Raw genomic sequence first — 21,429 nt, 5'->3', positions numbered from 1 at the left:
CTGTATAATTACTTTCATTGAAGGTCCAAGGAGGAAGAAATGGCATTGGTAATTCTTCTAGTGACCAAAAAGGTAGATATGACTACCTTCACTTTACAAGTGAGACCAGTTATTACGTGTTAATCTAGTTTGTATAAAGTTATCCATCTAGTAGGTATGCAGCCAATATGTGAGTAGAGGTCTATCTGATACCATATACGCAGTTGAAGAATCTTTCATTTCCTTGAAAGATAGCAAAGGAAAGCCATGTATTTCAAATATGTACTAAGTACCCAAATAGACAATGCCCCCACCTACCAATGCTGCTTATTCTCTGTTGGATGTGCCTTCTATGACTGCCTAGCAGAGAGGAAAACCAACTCACAGAATACCTAGGTGTCGAAAAACAACTACACTCTGCACAAAGCAAGCCGAGGAGCTGGAATTTGGAGCTTTTTTCCTTGACACCACATCCCATGCTCTTTTCTCTGCCAAGCGCTCCCACTCTCAGGAACAGATATAATTTAGCAAGTTGCAGTCACCAAGAACTGCAATAAAATCCAACTGATGTGCCAAGTCATTTATGTCGGTATCATAGCCTGAGACTACTACATGTTTTAATTCTCTTCCTTCCTTCCTTCCTTCCTTCCTTCCTTCCTTCCTTCCTTCCTTCCTTCCTTCCTTCCCTCCCTCCCTCCCTCCCTCCCTCCCTCCCTCCCTCCTTCCTCCTTTCTTTCTTCCTTCCTTCCTTCCTTCCTTCCTTCCTTCCTTCCTTCCTTCCTTCCTTCCTTCCTTCCTTCCTTCCTTCCTTTCTTTCTTTCTTTCTTTCTTTCTTTCTTTCTTTCTTTCTTTCATCTGGTTTTGACTTTCCTCTGACACTTTTAGAGACTTCTCACCCAGACCACTTACTAACTGGAAAATCCCCTCATTGTTTTCCCTCATAATAGACATTTACAAAATTATGACTAACAGCAAAAAACACTTCCTCAGAGATGTAAAAAAAAAAAGATAGATGTAGGTGCACAAACACACACACACACACACACACACACACACACACACGAGTATAACATGCACTTATTTGAACAGATTCAATTGTCTGGATATGGCCAAGTTATTTGTGGAATTTCATGTTGCATTTTTGCTTCACTGATATTTCTCATCCACTTCTCTAAAAGCTGAGGATGACTAGGAAGGCAGGGTTTTAAAAAAATTGATATATTGTCGTATTACCAAACAACACTCAGTCAAGTATGTAACAAGATATTGCACAATACACTTAGTGTAGCTTGGATCAGTGTTACTCAATGCACAGTCTGTGTAGCATACTGGTTTACCTGAGTTGATTCAAAATGTTGACTTCTTAACATCATCTGAAATATAGATAAATAAAATTTTGGGGGATTAAATAAAATATCTGCAGGTCAAAATACAAAAAACGTATAAAAAACAACTTTCAAGTAATCTGTACACACTCCTGCAGAGTTTAAGGTCACTAGATTTGAGCAGCATTTTTTTTTCTAAATGAAGCTTGCAACAAATCAAACATGACCTCAAACAACTGTGCTGTGGTTCAATTTCCTCATCCTGTCATATGGGAGAAAATAATTAGATGTTGATGATTGAATTAAAGTCCAAGGATGGCTACACACAAGTGAGAATACTCACAGCAACAGTATTGTGTTCTTAGCACAGGCTCAGTGATGTATGCCCCATAATTGGTGATACTTTCTAATGAGGTGTTTTTTAATACCTAGATATCTGATGTTATTGGCATTAATTGTTACCACTGCTAATTTGGTTACATTTAGGGCATCCTATTCCTTTTATCTCTGAGGAGAAACTGGTCCACTTTACTGTATTCATTATCAGAGGATTATAACTCCCTTGATGCCAGAGAATGAAGATTGATGTACTTCTCCTTGCTAATCACAATTTGTATTATCAGCAGATGTAGGGAGTAGTTCTCTTTCCACAAAAAGAAAGCAAGAGTCACAAAGATATATGAAGACTACCACAGGTAATTCATCATTGCCTTGAGAGGCTAAGTTGATCAATTCCTATTTGTTTCTTAGAATAACCTCTCATTTTTTAATTTTGTTCCTTCTGAACTGTTGCAGTTGCCTGAAATAATCTGGAATATATATCCTCATGAGTGTCTCAATATCATAAAAATATTTTGCAATTCGCTTTCTTTATAAAGAAATACCTTCCCATTTTCTATTATTATTTTTTGTTGTGGGACAGGAGAAAGTAGGTAAAGACAAGGTCTCATGTAATCTGATTATATAGAACCGCCCTATACCCTATGTAGCTGAGGATGACCTTGCGTTTCTGAAACTCCATTTATAAATATGGAATTTTAATAGTCACATCCCCAAAGAATATTAAGATTTTAGGCCTTTGGCCTTTGTGAACTCCCCATAAAGTCTGGGTTACTCTCTATGTTCTAAAAGGCTCTCATATATGGGCTCCATACACTTTTTAAAACAATGTGCATTTGTAGAAGGTTAAATGCTAAAATAAAGGCTCTAAGATGGACCACATAGAATAACAAAATAACACTGATGCTGCAGTCATGGAATATAATGGATCAAACTGCACAATTTCTCCAAAACACTTCTCTAAGGAGAGTATTCATCATTATAACCTACTTCCATAATCACTTCCTTCCTTGGTATGTTGCTCTAAAATAGATGTGGAATATACACTACTTATGCATAACTGCTCAGCCGCAGTTAATAAAATATTGACCTAAAATAATCAAACCTCAGAGCAAAGGAATGAATTTATGAATAAAATAAAATATGCTTTTATCTGAAAAATAAAGTTAGGATACAAAATAATAAACTCAAAACAAAGTAGCGGAAATGACTTATATACCACAAAAGTGAAACTCACTCTAGTATTAAAGAATACAGTTTCTGAAATAATCACCTAGCCAAGGGGTTTGAATTATACTGAAAATTGGTGCAGACATAGTGAAAAATAATTTCAATTTAAGAATAGCCAGCAGGATAGCAATAAAGAATTGCATTTCCAGAACTGCTGAAATAAAATCTATTTAAATCTCTAATAATTAAACTTGACTGGTAATCATGGCTTTTAATTCTTTCACATTATTTTCCAAGAATTAATCTCATCATGAGAAAAACACTGGGTAGAAAAAAAGTACATGTAGAATGGAAACTATAGAGTCACAGCTCTGAAGTAGTGCTTGGGTGCACTAACCATGTCACTACAACCCTACAAGCTAACAGCTAGCTTGTCCTTTCTTTTTTCTTCCAAATTGAAATGGGTGAAATACAACTTAATCAATTTTTTTTTTTTTTTTTTTTTTGGTTTTTCGAGACAGGGTTTCTCTGTGTAGCTTTGCACCTTTCCTGGAGCTCACTTGGTAGCCCAGGCTGGCCTCGAACTCACAGGGATCCGCCTGGCTCTGCCTCCCGAGTGCTGGGATTAAAGGCATGCGCCACCAACGCCCGGCCAACTTAATCAATTTTAAGAAGAGAAATTTGAGCAGAAATCCAACTGCACTAGGTTCCAAGTTCTGACTAAAGCTACCTTGGTTCTTTGTGTTCTGCTGCCAAGCCCGGGGATGTGCCACATTAACAAGTACGCATCACCAACAAAGACAGGCAGTGACTCTTTTTCCTAGTCATGAAGCTCTATGCTCTCCCATTCTCCCCTGTATAACCGTTACTATCATCCCCATCATGGATGCTTCTGTCAAGTGTGGACCTAAGACAATTTCTTGATACATGCTCACATGTTGATGGGGTAATGAGGGATATCGAGATTCTTCACAGATAATGTCTTTTAAGGACATCTCAATAAAAATGATTATTTAGGACCTCTGAACTTCTCACTGGTAAATTTTAACTTTCCAAAGAACGTTCTAAAACAAGACAGAATAAAGGTACTGACTTCCTGGAGCAAAGAATAGTGAAAAAGAATACTGAAAACACACTTGAAAAAAATCCCAAAACACTGGAAACACCTATAGAAAGTTTTAAAGCTAAAACCACTGTCAAATCAGTAATTTTTGCTATGTTACATATTCCAATGAATTCATCTATTGTTGAGATGATCTTGAATGATTCCACTCAATGTTATAATAATAAAGATAGAATGTTGTACCACAAAAGAAATTAAGATCCTGAGCATATAGTGCAATACTAAAGAATGAAGAAATAAATGCAGAAAGGGACTTTTGTTTTGCAATTGTTAAATACAGTCTGTTCAGTTCAAAAATGGGTTTAAGAAACCAATTCAACTCAAGTGGTGTTGTAGGACAGTAGTGCAAGATAGTTCATGATTTCATTTTGTAAACAATATTAAAATCTGGTGAAACAATCTCATTTATTTGTCTCAGTCACTCTTTAAAAAAAAAAAAAAAAACAAACCACACTGTGTATTTATGAGAAGAGTCCTGGAAGATACTCTAGTCTTGTAGAAGCCATGATCTGGCAGCCTAGAGAGACAAGGACTCACTGAGGGCTGGCTGACTAGTAAGACCTGGATATGGGAGTAAAACATGCCAGCAAATAGATGTGTTGTGCAGGCGTGGTGGGAGAACTGTGCTCAGGACAGGAGAAAATGTTAGGACAAGGAAAGAGAAGGAAACAAACAGAAGAGGAAAAGGAGTTAGTGTTGCTGTGGTGACCCCATCATCCCTGCTTTTTAGTTTGTTTTTGTTTTATTTTGTTTTAGAGACAGGGTTTCTCTGTGTAGCTTTGGTGCCTGTCCTGGATCTCGCTCTGTCGCCCAGGCTGGCCTCGAACTCACAGAGATCCACCTGGCTCTGCCTCCTGAGTGCTGGAATTAAGGTGTGCACCACCGCCACCTGGCTTTTTCTTTGAGCCTCCTATTTAGGGTTGCTCAGTTCTTCCTCTGCTTCTTTGCTGTATGCAATCTTTTACAAATTAAGTGAACTTCACATACTTGTTCTAAACCCCACATGGTCGCTCTTAAAGAAATGGAGATTTCCTGGTTTCTATAGTAACTGGGCTATGTCCTGACATCCAAAGCTTAGAAGCTCATGCAGTTGAATTGCAGTTATCAAGGAAAACATGCTTAACTTACTGAAGGTCAGGCGCCTAGCCTCAGCAGGCACTAGCTCCATCTTTAGCCAGGAGCTCTAATCAAAAGATAGGGGAAGCTCATTTTCCCTTTCTATAAAGCCAGTGATTGAACTCGAGTGGCCACTCCAATGCCAGGTTAACCTAGTTCATCACTACAATTGCTAGATTAGCTTAGTATGAACTGTGTGTGAAAGGATGTGGTTAAGTTCTCTTACCTGAGTGAATCTTACTATTCACTGTGAGAACATGTATGGAATACATTGTATCCATTTAGCTACATAAAGGTTCCATTCCTTTCTGCCTTTACACCGAGTTGCGGGGACACAGGTCTCATCTTGCTTTAGTGCTTATTTCATAATAGTGTGCTTTGGTTCTGACTACTTTTATGGAGTGGATTTCTAATTAAGACACCTTATTTGAAGATCTATTTTTCCTCAAAGCCCAAAAAATGGATCAGAGGAGAAGCTTAATCAAAGATCACTACATACTGGGCTGGGGAGACAAATGACCCTGAACTCAGACACCCAGAACACAAGTCAAAACAGTACAGTGGACCATATATATAACCTCACTGTTGGGGTAACTGCAGGACAGGGGTCCCTGAATCTCCTTGTTCAAGCATCCTAATCAAATCAAAATCCTTGAGGCTCTGTGAGAGTGTTTTCCTCAAAAAATTGAAGTTAAACAGCACGTGCAAACACACACACACACACACACATACACACACCCCTCCCCAGACCAAGTAAGTCACAAAATCTCTAAAGAGTTACCTGGTAGCCAGGACAGACTTGCTAACTGAAGATGCCTTTATAATGCTTTAGCAGTGACTACAGAAGGCACCGCTCTGGAGGTTTTGGAAAACACAAAGTTGGGGGGGTTAAACTTCAATGATTACTAAAACAGAATCTCTTGCTTTCCACAAAGTATGGAGCTGCATAATGGCTAAGTTAAAAGCAAATGGCAGTGACGCTGGTGGCTGTGCTTCCACCACGGAGTTGATTCAATCAACATGTTTAAAAGTAGAATATATTCGAGCAGAATATTTGCATCTGATACAATGCATGAAGTTTAATAGAAAAATAAAAGCTTCATAGCAGTTCCAGTATTAGTCCACACAATGAAAAAAATGCAGATAACACAGAACTGAAATTGAAGCATTTTCCTTTATAAACAAGAGAAAAATCAAGGACTTTTAACATTACCACCAAACACTAAACTATGTGGGAAAACACTTCTGGTAATGGAGACCCATGCATGGAGAGAGAACCTCTTTTTCAGCAGGAGAGATGCAGAGGACATTATCAGAGAAGATGCAGGAAGGATGGAGGATTTCTGTCCTCAAACTATGAAAGCAGGACAAACAACTCAGACAGAAATGTGTTTTTGATAAATAGCAGTATGACGTTTTTGACAGGATGTTCTGCATTGATCAAACTTCGTAGCCCATGAAATTACAGGATTCTAAATACTTATTCTCACTTTTATGTTTCCTGTCACTGAAAGGCAGCTCGAACCTTATAAACAAGAGTAAGGGTTTCGGTGGTAGAGCTCGGGTGGTAGAGGGCTTCACGTGCCCTGGGCTCAATTTCAACTACCCCAAAATACATCTTGGGCTGAGGATATAGCACAGTGTTAGCGTATGTGTCTAGAATGTGAAAGGCCCTAGGGTCAATATCCAGAATCCCCTATCAAAATTTTTGAGAGAAACAACAACACAAAATGGCAGAAGTAAGTTTAGCATTTATAAGTTCATGTTTTGAAACTCCAGAAGTATGAAAAGAAAGCTCTTTCCTATAGTAACTGAGGGCTCAATCTCTTTCTACTTTTCTAACATGATGTCAGGATTTATCAGAGTTCAATAGTAGTTTAAGATTGAAAGCCAGGAATAAAAATTTTTAGTACATTATCAAATAAATGTTTTTGGTTTCTTTTATGATAAAATAGACAACTTTTTTCATCACAGCACAAAAAGGGTATGTGTGTTTATTATTAAATGGTATTGACTGTCATTCATCAAGTGATAATACTTTATTTGACTTTAAAATGTACACATTAGCTTCTTAAGATAATTTTTATAGCTAATAAAAAAGACTCCCTTTGGATGGTAAATTAGAAATCTATGATATATTTAAAAGAATATACCTACATCATATCCATATTCACATTTATATGCACATAATTTCTTTAATTTATTTAATGCATTAATGGTAGAAAATTACTTTGGTACATGTTGTATATTATTTTGCATATATTAATGCTGTGTATACTGTTTCATATTTATAATGCATAGTTTATTGAATAAGTGTTGTTTTGTATAAACATTTCATTTAATGACAGGATATTATCATTCACATATGTACACTCTTTATAGGAGATACTAAGTAAAATCAATTCTGCAGTGAGATTGCCCCTTTTGTTAGGTAGAGAGATATAGCAAGAGTCAGCAACTTGAGGTCTACAGACACAATTCCACCTGCCGTCCACTGTGGACTGCCCAAAATTTAAAAATAGTGGTAGTAAAAGAGGCTAGAGCTTCACAGGTGCTAGGGAGACAGTTCTCCCAACTGTGTCTTCTGTCCTGATGAGTAATGTTTTCATAGTGAACGAAGAAACCTTCTCTTCAGAAGAAGCCACTGGAAGGATGTCTATGCCCTTGTGGATGACCCTGTAACCATATGCTTATGCACAGCACTAACTGGACTCAATGGGTTAATGATGAATAGATGAGTTAACAAAAACATCATATAAATGAAAAATAGCATACAAATAAAAAGAATACATGAAATAAAGAAAAATATTTGATGGAGTATCAGGGGAATTTAGGGAGCGAGGAATGGGTATGATCATGATAAATTGTATATATGTACAAAATTGTCAAAGAATAAGAAAAGAATTAAAAGAACTAATTCATTAGATATGAGTGCTATATAAAGTGTCATTATTCACATATAAAGTTATATTCACTCAAAGTGACACCCATTTTTACTATCAGTGGCTATTTTTACTCTACAAAGGTAGATTTGAATAGCTATGGTATGGGCTGTCAGACCCACAAAACCTAAAACATTTACTATCTGGTCCTTCACAGAAAGAAATTTACCACTAGAATGTAGAATTCAGAAAACTAAGCAGTTACATCAATGTCATGAGGTGGCAGTTTGACAGAATAGGTAACAAGGTTAAAGTTCTTGGAGATGCATGTTATCTAAGTGTCGATGCAGGTGTTGCATCACAGTGCAGATGCATTGTTGTCACAGTGTAGATGCACAGGTCAAATCACAACGTAGGTGCCTGTGTTACATCACGGTGTAGCTTTGCACAGGACAGCTGTTTACAAAGTGCAGTTTGTTTGTTTTTGTTGTTATTGTTTGTTTGTTTGTGGGGTTGGTACTGACAGCTGTCTTTCAATCTAGTTGATTGATAACCCTTTAAACACTTCTCCACTTCTACCTAAACTACTTTTTTGTGCGGCAATACTCTATTCCTGAACAATTGTATTACTGCATCTTACTCATGCTTGTTACCAACTTAAGAAGGACCTCTGAAGTCTAAAACAATCTTTAAGAGAACTGATCTTGGGAATGTCCACTCCTCTGTTAAATACTTGATACAAACATAGTCTAAATCCGTGGCCAATCACTAGAACATGTGTTCAATTTTAGCCTAAACCTGGGCTTGTGCTTCTCCTTTCTAGAATCCCACCCCTCAGCCACCCCTCAGCCCAGACACTACAGCCAAAATTTCAGCTGGATCCATCTACCTTTCTGATTCTTTTCCGTTTTGTCTCATTTTAGATACTGGTCAAAAGCTAAGTTCATCTTTTACCTGAGATGTTTGATTTACTTAATCTTTCTCTAAAGCTCCCTCTCTAACATGTCTACTTGTTTGCTGTGCTATGACTTTGATGCCAACTTATATGCCATGGCTTTTTGTCTCTTCTCTCCTCCATTCTTGGACTCCATGCAGTAGCTGAGATTTATAGTTTATCTGCCCTAGGTTGTTTTTCTTTTTAAACTCTAATAAATTTAAATCTAATAAAAGAAGAAACATATTCTAGTCTGTTTTTAGGTAAGATATGTGTTAAAATACAAAAAAAAAATTGTAAGATTTTCAATCACTAAAGAGAAGAAGAGAAAGAGGAAGGGGAAGGGGAAGGGGAAGGGGAAGAGGAAGAGGAAGAACAAGAACAAGAACAAGAACAAGAACAAGAACAAGAACAAGAACAAGAACAAGAACAAGAACAAGAACAAGAACAAGAAAACCTTAATTGACAGAGCAAAGTACAAGGAGTGTTGTTCACTTCTAATACACTAATACATTCATTCATTCATTCAAAGTTCACTGAGAGCTCACCATATATGAAGCATTGTGATACATGTTAAACAAAGAATCAAAAGTAAACAAAATCCAAACAGAACATGGTCTTTGCCATCAAACAATTTGAACAAAATGAAGAGATTAAAATGTTCACAAATGAATGGAAATATATATTATTTCCTCTAAAATCTGCTTTTAAATTGCATAGGCTAGTCTATAATGAGAATTTCTGAGAAGGAATTAACCAATAACCTTATGATAAAAGTCATAAGCCCTCAGACGGGTGCCTTCAGTTTCCAATGACATCCTGACAACAGTTTGATAAGCAGAAAATGACTAAACTGGAGCCTGGCTTCTCATCTCTGCCTTAAAGACTCTTATCAGTACTGACTGCATGATGACAGTGTGGGTAATATTCCAGGAAATAATGCACATTTCAGAGTTCTCTGCAAAACATTTTAAATGATACACTACTTTAAAAACAAATCACAAAACTGTACCTTGGAGTTGACATATATTTACTAGATTGTACCATTTAAACTCTTCATTTTCTCCAGGTATCAAAACAGCTTACTTTGCCGATGAGAAGGTAGTCAGAGCTCAGTAATGTGATTATATAACACCAATGATCTTCCTTTTACAAAGATTTCAAGATACACTATTGAAAATTTACTCTAAGACTTCACTGATGTTTGACATAGTAACAGTTCATAAAACAGTATCATTAATAAATTACATCCTTTTTTTTTTTACTTCTGTGGTTTATGACCTCAAGTGAAAGTGTCTTACATAAAGTAATTGTTGGTACAACACTAATGACTATATGACTTCAAATTTTTCTTTGACACTTAATGACTCGTTAATATACTTTTTCTACTATACTAACTAGAGTCTATACCCATTAGCAGATTTTCTTAACATGCCAATCATTTTTAGCAAGACAGGAAAGTTCTAAGAAATCATGAAGAAAGATGTGCATGGTGGCTCACAAATGTAATCACTGTAATTGGGAAGTGGAAGCAGGTTCAGAAGTTCAAGGCCAGTATTGGTTGGAATTTGAGGCCAGATGGGATACATGAGACCTTGTCTCAAAAATAAAACAAAACATAAAGAATTTTTAAAAAGTTCATTTTGTGATATATAAAATGAAAATAATTTAAAAAAAATAGTCCACAAAAGAGTTATTTGTAATTACTTTTTGTTGACTATGCAAACATTTTAATTTTTAATACTGAGTGTAATCATTAAAAACTCAGTTATTAAGCATCATTAAACTAGGAAAGAAGCTGATATTTATTTTGAAAGTAGATATTAAATTATTTATCCAAAGTTCAACATTTTCAAAATTACAGAACAAATTTTTTTTTTTTTTTCTTAAATAACAGGGATGAACAATTACTGGTCACAGAACAAATTTTTTACTATAAAAATTGAGTATTTTAATCTTCCAAAGCTTGAAAACAACAAAAAAATGAATAAAATGTATATACAATCAATGGAATGTGTGTAGGTCTCAATAATAAGTCAAAAAATTGAAAAAATATTTGCAACACACAATGCAGATGAAAAATTTCAAATGTTACTCTGTAATCCAAGATGAACAAGGGAAATGTAGGGATGTAAATGGGGAGAAAGTTCTGGATGAATAACACAGGATCTTAGAGTAAGGACAAACTAGGGTACATTGGTAAGAAAAGGCCAAAGTCTTTAATATCTGGGTATGCTTTTACATACTGTTCTATGCTACAAAGTCCATTACTTTAGTAGTCAATATGGAATCAAAAAACTACACCAGTGCCATGCCCAGTGGAATCCTAAAGTTAGGAAGGTTGTAGCATTTGAGAAGTGCCGCATCACACTGGCCACATGAAGCTAGCTCTGTAAGCCTAGAGCTTAAATCACTCCACAATATTCATCACAATTTTTTGAGTCTACCCTTGCCGAGTAACTTAGTTGGCACTGGGAATGTGACAGTAAAGCAGAGGCCACACTCTTCATTAAGACAACAATGAACAAATATTTATAGATAGGCAGATGGATGGATGGATGGATGGATGGATGGGTGGGTGGATGGATGGATGACAGATGATTGATTGATTGATAGATAGATAGATAGATAGGTAGATAGATGATAGAATGAGAGATACATGATAGATAGATAGATAGATAGATAGATAGATAGATAGATAGATACATAGATAGATACATAGATACATAGGTAGATGATAGATACAGATAAAGATACAGAACTATATTTTCCAGAAGGCATTACTCTGAAGAAAATTTAAATATGGCAAATAGAAAATGATATTTTATGGCAGAAAGGTAGCTAAAATTTTAAATGGAGTAATGATAGAGCATCTTTTAAGGCCATGCTTGAGTAGAGACCTGAAGACAGCTTATGAGTGAGAACTGCTAAGAATATTGCCTAAGAAAATTTTGCTTGAAATCCAAGTTATATTTATGTTAGCTGTGACCAGAGGACAGGATGAACAGGGTGAACAGAAAGCAGCGGGCATGGGGGAAAGAGGGATGGGAGAATTTTAAGAGTGAACAGGGTGCCCAAAACATGGAGAGTCTAGCTGTTAGGATTTTAATGACATGAAAAGGACATTTGGGGAAGTGAGAAGAGACACAGCATCATCTGGCTAATACATTCAAGCATTCTTTTGCTTTGTGAAATTTACCTAATAGACTATCCATTTGCAACAGTAGAATATAAAATGAGCTGGATTTTATGGTAAGAAGCAGAGCTTGTGTATGTGTATGTGACATGGTGTTTATGTATGGGTGAATGTGTTTGTCTGTGTGCATATTTGTGAAGGTAGGTGTGTTTACTTGTTGATCCACATGTGTGTGGAGGCCAGAGGCCAGGATCAGGTGTCTTTTTTAATCTCTCTCCAGATCAGATTTTAAGACCTGGTTTCTCTCTGATCTTCCAGCTTCACCCCAATACCTGGCTCACAGGTTTGATTTTATTAATAAGAACTTTTAAGATTCCTTCTACACATCTGTCCTTGTTTGTTTGTTTGTTTACTTACTTATCATGACTTTTAATGAGGGTCATGAAATAAACCCAGGTTCTTGTTAACTAAGTCACCACAGGTGCTTACTGAGTAGCTGATAATGCATTTGATGTCCTGAATAAGACCTTCTAGTGTTCTCTTTTTGCAACTGTGCTAGAGATATTATGGTGGTAGGGGCCACCAGAGTTGCAAGAAGTAAACATAATTAATGCAGCAGTGGGAGTGAATAAAATACAACCACATAGAAAGGGAAGAAGACAGAAGTGCTAGAACAAGAGACCCATGAGACCTATTCTCAAGTCCCTGCTGTGTGGCTCCTCCATGTGGGAAGATAGATCCTTCAGGAAGTTCACAAGTTGAACTCACACACACACAAATGGCTTTCCTCTTTTCTAAAACTGTAATTTTAAAAAAAAAGCAGTTTCAAATTTCAAAGATGAAACATGAATAAAAATGTTATTTTTGAAAAGTTGGATTTTTCCAGTTTGAGGAACAAATGCTATCCCAAGAAATAGTAATACTTCCTGTATGATCACAAGGATAATGGATAAACTTCCAGAAAAAATAAAATCTGTGGATATTTTGGGTGCCTTTTGTTCATGAAAATAGAAAAATCTGGTGTAAGAAAAGTTGGTTTCAGATGACAGAACTCCCTGAGAAAGATAATCATGCAATAACCAGTGTTAAAATTTTAAGATAAAGGGTGAAGATAAGAAAGAAAGAAAAAGAAAACATGAGAATGATGGGCAAACATAGGAAACTCAGCTGGTGTACTAATACTGACCCAAAGCTTAACTCTAAAGCCTAATCCTAAACTCTAAAATCTAACGTTAATCTTAACCACTAACACTAATCCTAATCCATAACCATAACATTAATCCTAACCCCTAACCCTAACCCCAAACCTAAACCCTAATTCTAACCCTTAACTTCTAACAATGGCCCATAATCCCTAAGACTAACCCACAACACCTAACACTAATCCTAACCACTAAACATAACCCCAAAACTAAACCCTAATCCTAAACTTTAACTTCTAACACTGGCCCCTAACCCTAATCCTAACCCATAAGTCTAAACCCTAACCCTAACTTCTAACTCCAAATCCTAATCCTAGCCCTAACCAATAATCCAAACCCCTAACCCTAAACCCTAACCCGAAACTCTAATTCTAACCCTAACTCCTAATCAGAATACATAGCCCTAAACCCTAATCCTAATCCTTAACCCCTAACCCTAATCCTAACCCCTAACCCTTAAGAGTGCCAAGACCAGCAATGACCAAGGAGGTAATCACCTCAGCTGAGGACAGAATGCAAACCATTATTCAGCAATGATAAACCATGGGTTATGGCTTTGTTCAGCTCTTTCTGTCATCATGAAGATGAACAAATTAAAAAATTTAAAATGCCTCAATAATGTTTTGTTTTAAAAAATGAGAGTTTTTTAAAGATAGAAATCCAGATGCATTGATTATAAATTTCTTAATTTATTTTAGGCATCCTGGTACCTTTTCTGTATCATATTTAATACTCCATCTTAATATTCCAACTTTCATGCTATCAAACACTGTAAACAGACAAAAATTGGAAAACAAAATAAAGAGGAAAAGAGACAGGAAATGAGAAATATTTGCTTGCTAACTAATAATAAAGGGAGAGAGTGCTTTGGTTCCTATACATCCAGAAGAATGTGGATAGACAGAGTTCTTGAAAAATCAGAGAAATCATAACCTGGCATGTAATACAAATGAAATGCCACTTCAGGTGACAATGTTTATATGCTACCTAAAAAAGATAGTAGTAGACACGCTGTCAAGAAAAGTAGTCTAATAGATATTAGTAATATTAACATTTATGACACACATGAAAATAATTTAATTCCGATTTAATTATCATTGCCCATGCAATGCAATTTAGCTATATATGGTGTGTCAAACGATGTGTTCATCACAGAATACAAACCTGCAAAGATTTCCCAACAGAAGCAGAATGTGTTAAATGAAATAAATAGAAAATATGCAGAGAGCTAACTCTGTGAGAAACTCTGAGAGCCTCCCACATGGGGAAGGACACTGAGGTGGTATTATAAGCAGACATTCATCAGCTGGAAAAGTTAACAAAAATCGTAATGCTACTGAAGCTAAAGAAGGCATTAAAGTATAAAGAACAATATGTATTCAGAGATGTTGGTAGCTGTTAACTAGCAGCTTAATCTAAGCAACTGATGGATAAATTCCTGTAAGCATCTCTCAAAATGTTCTCTAGATGGGCAACGGTAATTCGTGGATCTATAGGAACTGTAAATATCAAGAAGAAATCAAATGTATGGACTTAGGAAGACTGCCAGGGAATTAACAATAATTACAAACAAATTAATAAGATAGTAATAGGACATAATCAGATTTAAAAGTAAAAAGTCTTGTCTGAGTAAACTAAAATATCTTCGCAGTCATATGTCCCAGTGATGCTTGAGTTGACTACTTTTATGTACTCACTGGAAGATATCTCCTTTGTTTCAAATACATGCTGTGTGCTTTTTCCTTGTGACTGTCATAGATGAATTTGCTTGTCTTGGTTTTTTGAAGTGTACACACGGATCAATGACTGACATGGTTGGTCAGCTTTTATGAAGTTTAAAAGACACATACATGTTAAATTATATTATTAACTAAAGACTCACAAAGCATTTTTCTTCAAAGAAGACACCGTCTTCTACTTCTACCCATGTAATCTGCTGCAATGGCACTTTATTGTCAATAGAAGCATTTGATGGACTTTTCTGAAGATCAATTATTTTACAACACAGAACCTCTTGATTAAACACACAAAATTATTTTTCTACCATTACAAAGCATCACAAGTGAAAGATTTATAGTACTATCTACTACTGAAGGATTTCTATATACAGAAAGTATCAGATACACGAACTACACAACGAAATAAATTGTTAATTTATACTGTTGTTTACTAAATTCTATAGTAATGGGATGTATGAAACCAAGGAATTATTAAGTTCCAAATAGCTAACTTCCAAGTTAATAGTAATGAGAGTCTGAACACATCTTTCAAAGTTAAACTATTTTCAAACTGCAATAAATAAATTTAGAATATATTTTGCAAATATAGTTTTGGTATGTCTTAAGAATATCTTTAAAACTGCTATCATAATAATATCAGGATATCAGGAGTGGTCATGATCTAACAGACTTATGGCTTGTATGCAAATGGTTGAAAGATGCATTTGGCACTGAATGGCTTTGAACACTCAGAAATGTTGACTGAATGTGCAGTTCCATTATCCTACACACTATCAGGGAGAAAAAAGAATTTATTTCTTAGAAAAATGTTCACAAAATTATAATGTATAAATGTGGTGTCATACTTAATGTCAGTCAAACACACATGTCAGATACATGTGCACCTTTAAGCTGTCAAAGACTACATTAGTTGATTAAAGAACTTGTGTATTTTATATTAAATGCAGAACTTAACAATTCATGCTAAGAAATCTTTTGCAAGTCCTAGAATAAATAAATGAATGAGAGCATGTTACCTAGGGAAAAGGCTTTATTCCTAATTATCATAATTAATTTCTGGGCTGCTTGGTTAAGGTTAGTGATAGAATGCAATTGATTCTTTTTAATAATGAATAACTTTTATACTACACTGATCAGAAAGCACACTGGTATGCATAAACAACAAAATTATGTTTACTGAAAAGACAGATAATTTTAAAGGAAAAGTAATTATGTATATGACTCGATATAAGAAAATAAATAAACAAAAGTGAATACAAGGATAGCTGAATTAGCGCAGAGCTATGAAAAGTCTATTTGAACAGCTCTTATAGAATGATGATGTAACAAATTCAACAGAAACCTTTCTGAACAAAGTAATTTTGGTGGGGAGGGGAAGACAGGCTCTTTCTTGCAGCTCAAGATAGCAACCAACTCAATAAAGAGCCCAAACTGGTGCTTCACCCACAGTCCTCCTGCTTCAGCCCCTAGGTGTCAGGATAAAAACAGGTGTGTGACACCCCTAAGAATCTGATCCCCAACGCAGTAAATATGTCAGCATTTGGAAAAGAATGTGCCCAAAGAATTTTTAAGTCAGACACATATTAGCAGAAAACTATAACGCTCTATAAATTGAAATGCCGAAGGAATCAAACTAATGTAACTCTGGTTAAATAGTTTTATCACAACAAGAATGAGATATAATTCCACTCCATACAGGATATTATTAATTCAACAATAAATATGTCAGCAGTCACTATAGTGCCTATCACAGAATCATGAAGCCACTTGAACTGAAAACCCCCATCAGATCATCAGTCATGGTGTCTTCTCTTCTGAACACTCAACTGAACTGATCCCCTTGGGATGTCTGGCCAACCGGCCTAGACTAATGGACAAGGTCCAGGTCCCAGTGAGAGACTCTGAAACACAAGGTGTTCATCTCATGAAGTATCTATGAGGCTGACCTCTGCCCCCCACGTGCAGGGATCCCAACCCACACATGAACCCACATGTACACACACACGTACACACACACACACACACACACACACACACACACACAGGTGGTGCAGAAGGAAAGAGGGAGGGAGGAAGAGCAAGAGAGAGAACAATAATGACATGAATCCAAATATTGACCAAAACTAAGGGAGTTGACAACCTTCTTCTTTGGGAAACAGTGTGGGAACTTCTCAAGAAGTTAAATATGGCGTTATTTTATGACCCAGAAATCCTACAACTTGGTACATAAACAGAGATTTGACAACATTTCATGACAAAATTCAGTACTTTCTTCCAGCTTAGTTTTTTAGATCTGTGAAAATTGTTAACACATCCCTTTCTTTTTTTTTTTTTTTTTTTTTTTTTTTGGTTTTTCGAGACAGGGTTTCTCTGTGTAGCTTTGCGCCTTTCCTGGAACTCACTTGGTAGCCCAGGATGGCCTCGAACTCACAAAGATCCGCCTGCCTCTGCCTCCCGAGTGCTGGGATTAAAGGCGTGCGCCACCACCGCCCGGCTCATCCCTTTCTTTATACTAGAAAATTCTCATTTTCTACAGCCTAGTATAGGTTTGTTAGTTTTAATATGGATTTTTATAATTTTCTGAAACACTTCTTTGTAACTATTAAAAGATAAAATGGGGTAGAGAAAAAGATCAAAACTAAGCAAGCCTATAAATTCTCTCATGCTTTTGAATATCATCAAACATTTCAAAAATAGTGATGTTGAGTGTGAATTATTAAAAACTCGTAAAAACAGTACTAAATTCATTAATTTTTATTTTATGTGTACAAGTGTTTTGCTCGCTTGAATATGCCTGGTGACTGCAGAGGCCAGAAGAGGGCGACATGTCCCTCAGAACTGTAGTTAACAGCTAGCTGTAAGCCATCAGGCTCAGGTGATGGAATCGAACACACTTCCTCTGGAAGAACAGCTAGTACTCTTCACTTCTAAGCCATATCTGCAGCCCCTAGTGAGTCAAAGTCCCAAAACATATATATATTTGGTTTTTCGAGACAGGGTTTCTCTGTGTAGCTTTGCGCCTTTTCCTGGAACTCACTCTGTAGCCCAGGCTGGCCTCGAACTCACAGAGATCCGCCTGGTTCTGCCTCCCGAGTGCTGGGATTAAAGGTGTGAGCCACCACTACCTGGCACAAAACATATTTGTATGAGAACTAGACACCGGGAGCTGGACGGTTCATTCAGTAACATGTTTACCACATAAACACTGGGACTTAAACAGCCAGGTGTGGTGGCTAGCGGTTATAATCCTTTCACTGATAGACACACAGTGGATCCTTCAGGCTTGCTGGCGATCCAGTCTAGCAGGATCAGGTCTAATGAGAGACTCTGTCTCAAAAAGCAAATTGGAGGCAGGCATTTAGGCACACACCTCTAATCACAGCATTAGCATTTGGAAGTGGGAGGCAAGCAGGTCTCTGTGAGTTCTAGGCCAGCCTGGTCTAGAGTTCCAGCAACCAGCGCTACACGGTGAGATCCTATCACAAAATAAAATAAAGTGAAGGGGCAACTGAAAAAGACACCCAATTTTGACCTCCACATTCACAGACAAACACACGTGTGTACATATGCATGTGCAGACATAGACACAAGCACACACAAATTCACAGCTTTCCTAAACCTCTTACATAACAATATTTGCAACTTACGTATTTTTTGCCCTTCGGGGTAAGTTCCATGAAGCCAGACGAAACCTGAGAAATCTAACCAACTGACTTGTAAGTTCTCCTTTGATATGACCTAAGATTTTTATTGATTTGTCTTTTGTATATATGTACTTTTCTACATGACTTAAATATAGAGTATCTTTGTGGGATGAATTTCTAAGAGAAATGTCAGAAAATTCAAAGGTTCTAGGGAAAAAAATGGATCTCAAGCAAATTCTTGAAAATCATGTTCTTCAAATAAGTGAAGATTTTATATTGCAAGCCTCTTCCTTGTCACCTATGGACTAAATATGGGCAACTCTGAGAGTAATTTTCACAATAATAATAAATATTTAATGCAATAATGCAAATCATTTGTTTAAAATAGTTGCAATTTTCTGGCTTGCTTGCATTTAATTCTAGCAAGGGAAAAACTCCCAAGTTTTTTTATTTTGTAATTAAAGAACAGTGTTCTGTGTGCATGTCTGTGTGAGGGCGTTTTCTATGCTCTTAAGAACTAGCCATCCTTTAAATAAGACCTTATGATAAGGCTAGCGCATGTTCAGTTGCTACTGTCCATTTCGTGTTAAACCTTACTAATAGAAGGGTTTCAAAAAAACAAAAACACACTTGTTTCATCAACATAGCCTTTAACATAATGTTTATAAATACCAATGAAAATTGAACAGGAAGGAGTTGTTAAAAATTGTGACTCCTAAGCTCAGCATCTCATTATTTATTAAAATGCAATATATATTATAATTATATATATAGTATTAATTATAATGAGAATAATATGCAAAATGATATTGCATATAAATTTTAGAAGATATGGATCTACTGTTTTTACATTTTGAGAGAATACCAAAAAGGATAGATAGGGCTCTGTTTTCAGAGTAGTGCCAATGTTTTTAATAGAATATTCTTAACATAAAGCCTGATGCATCTTTTTGAAAATTGGATAAACTAGAAATTTTGTTTACTATATTCATAATCCAACATTTCTCACTAGCAGAATACTGATGGAAATTTATAGGAAATCACAGGGGAATTGAATTTAGAGGATTCATTCCACCGATTCACCAGCAGAAAGTGTGAGTACCAAGGGACTGATCTGAATTCCACCCTCTGTCATCAAATGGAGTAAAATAAAAATAAAATTAATTTAAACAGGCTATGGAAAACGTTTACAATATCCCTATATTATAGGCTCAGAAAAGGGTTTTCAACAAAAATAAAAGGCATGATATAAGTTTTGCCAATGAAAATATGCACATGTACAAAATCATCTTCTATTATAAGCTATTAAACATGCCCACATCTAAGTCATTCGGTATTGTAGCTCTTTGTTTTAAGCAATTCACAGTTTTCCAAGTTACTATGAGGTATGACTTAGGCTAAGGACAATTTTTTTAAAGCAATAGTTCAAATAGTTCTAGAATAAAATGATAATTAACATTTAGCTAGACTTAATCAAGAAATATGCGTATATACATACTAGATAACCTTAGGTTTTCTCTAATCTTTAAATCACATTTTAGCCATTTTATTAGACCAAGTAGAATTCAGCATTATCATTCTGATGAAGACTGGTTTAGGGTAAGATTTATTGATTCTTTTCCCTATTCTCTCTGACTCCGTGCCTCTGTCTGTCTCTGTCTCTGTCTCTGTCTCTGTCTCTCTCTCTCTCTGCCAAAATAAACATGCTCTAGAGAATTAGGAAAGGGCTGGAATCCAAACACTCAGTTCAATACTCAATTATCCTGGGACATGAGAGATGGTCCAGTAGTTAAGAATGCTTTCTGCTTTTACACAGACTAGAGCTCAGCCCCTAGCACCGCCATCAAGAAGCTCACAGCTGTATATAACTCCATCTCCAAGTGGAATCTGATGCTCTCTTCTGGCTTCTTTTGGTTCCCTTGTAAATATGTGCATACATGCATATGTACACACACACACACACACACACACACACACACACACACACGCAGAATTACAAAATTAAACAAGTCTTTTAAAAATACTCAGTTATTCTATTATTCTCTTTAGCATGCCTGAGAACAAAATCTGGTGTTAATTTCTTTAGACGGGAGCATTGATTCATTGAAGTGCCTCATGGGCTAAAAAGTGTTTGGAGAAATGTTGACCAAGTAGTTTAAACACATTAATTGATGCATACTTTCCAATTAAAGTGAGGGAAAAAGTGTAAAGTGATTGTATTTTACAGTATTTCCAGTACAAGCACAAAGTCTGCCTGAATTATCATTATGCAGGCAACAATCATAATAAGCACAGCAAGTCCAAACAACCTACCGTCCATTGTGGCAAGACAAGCAAACAGATGATGTTCCTGCCCAGGACTGCAGGAGTAGGTGGTCTTACATCAAGTCTGAACAACATTACCATTATAAATTTACCCTTTTATTCTCTGACTTAACTAAAGTCGACATTCCAAATGTTGACTTGTCCAAAGTGATACTATTTATTAAATTCTATGTGTATTATTATCCATTTATTTTGTTTAATGAGATGTATCACTCATTAAGGCAGTGATCCCACACACCAATAACACAGGCAACATTCAGTGAAAATCTGTATAAAGTTTCAACCTTGATTCTTTTGCATAGAAAATTGATCTCCAGAAAGGTGCATGAAGTTTGAAAACACAGATTAATATTCAGTTTAATGTCAAGCTTGGTCATCATGTACTGCAATATTTTCATTGAAATTTGAAAGATATTAACAGAGGCAGCTGAAATGATACATTTAACACAAAATATTCATTGCCTCAGCATCACCTGGAGGAATTAATGAGCCCTGAGGAAGTAATAATATACACT

General features: G+C 36.1%; 1 protein-coding gene across 36 annotated transcripts in view; it reads right to left on the bottom strand.

Moving 5' to 3' along the window:
• Rims1 (regulating synaptic membrane exocytosis 1) overlaps positions 1-21,429 on the bottom strand; it is a 488,347-nt gene that overhangs the window by 249,361 nt on the left and 217,557 nt on the right. The window lies entirely within an intron of this gene.

This window comes from Peromyscus leucopus, chromosome 16_21 (genome assembly GCF_004664715.2).
Source record: "Peromyscus leucopus breed LL Stock chromosome 16_21, UCI_PerLeu_2.1, whole genome shotgun sequence".
In the NCBI taxonomy this organism is placed as follows: Eukaryota; Metazoa; Chordata; class Mammalia; order Rodentia; family Cricetidae; genus Peromyscus; species Peromyscus leucopus.
This window is presented reverse-complemented; position numbering and strand designations above follow the sequence as displayed.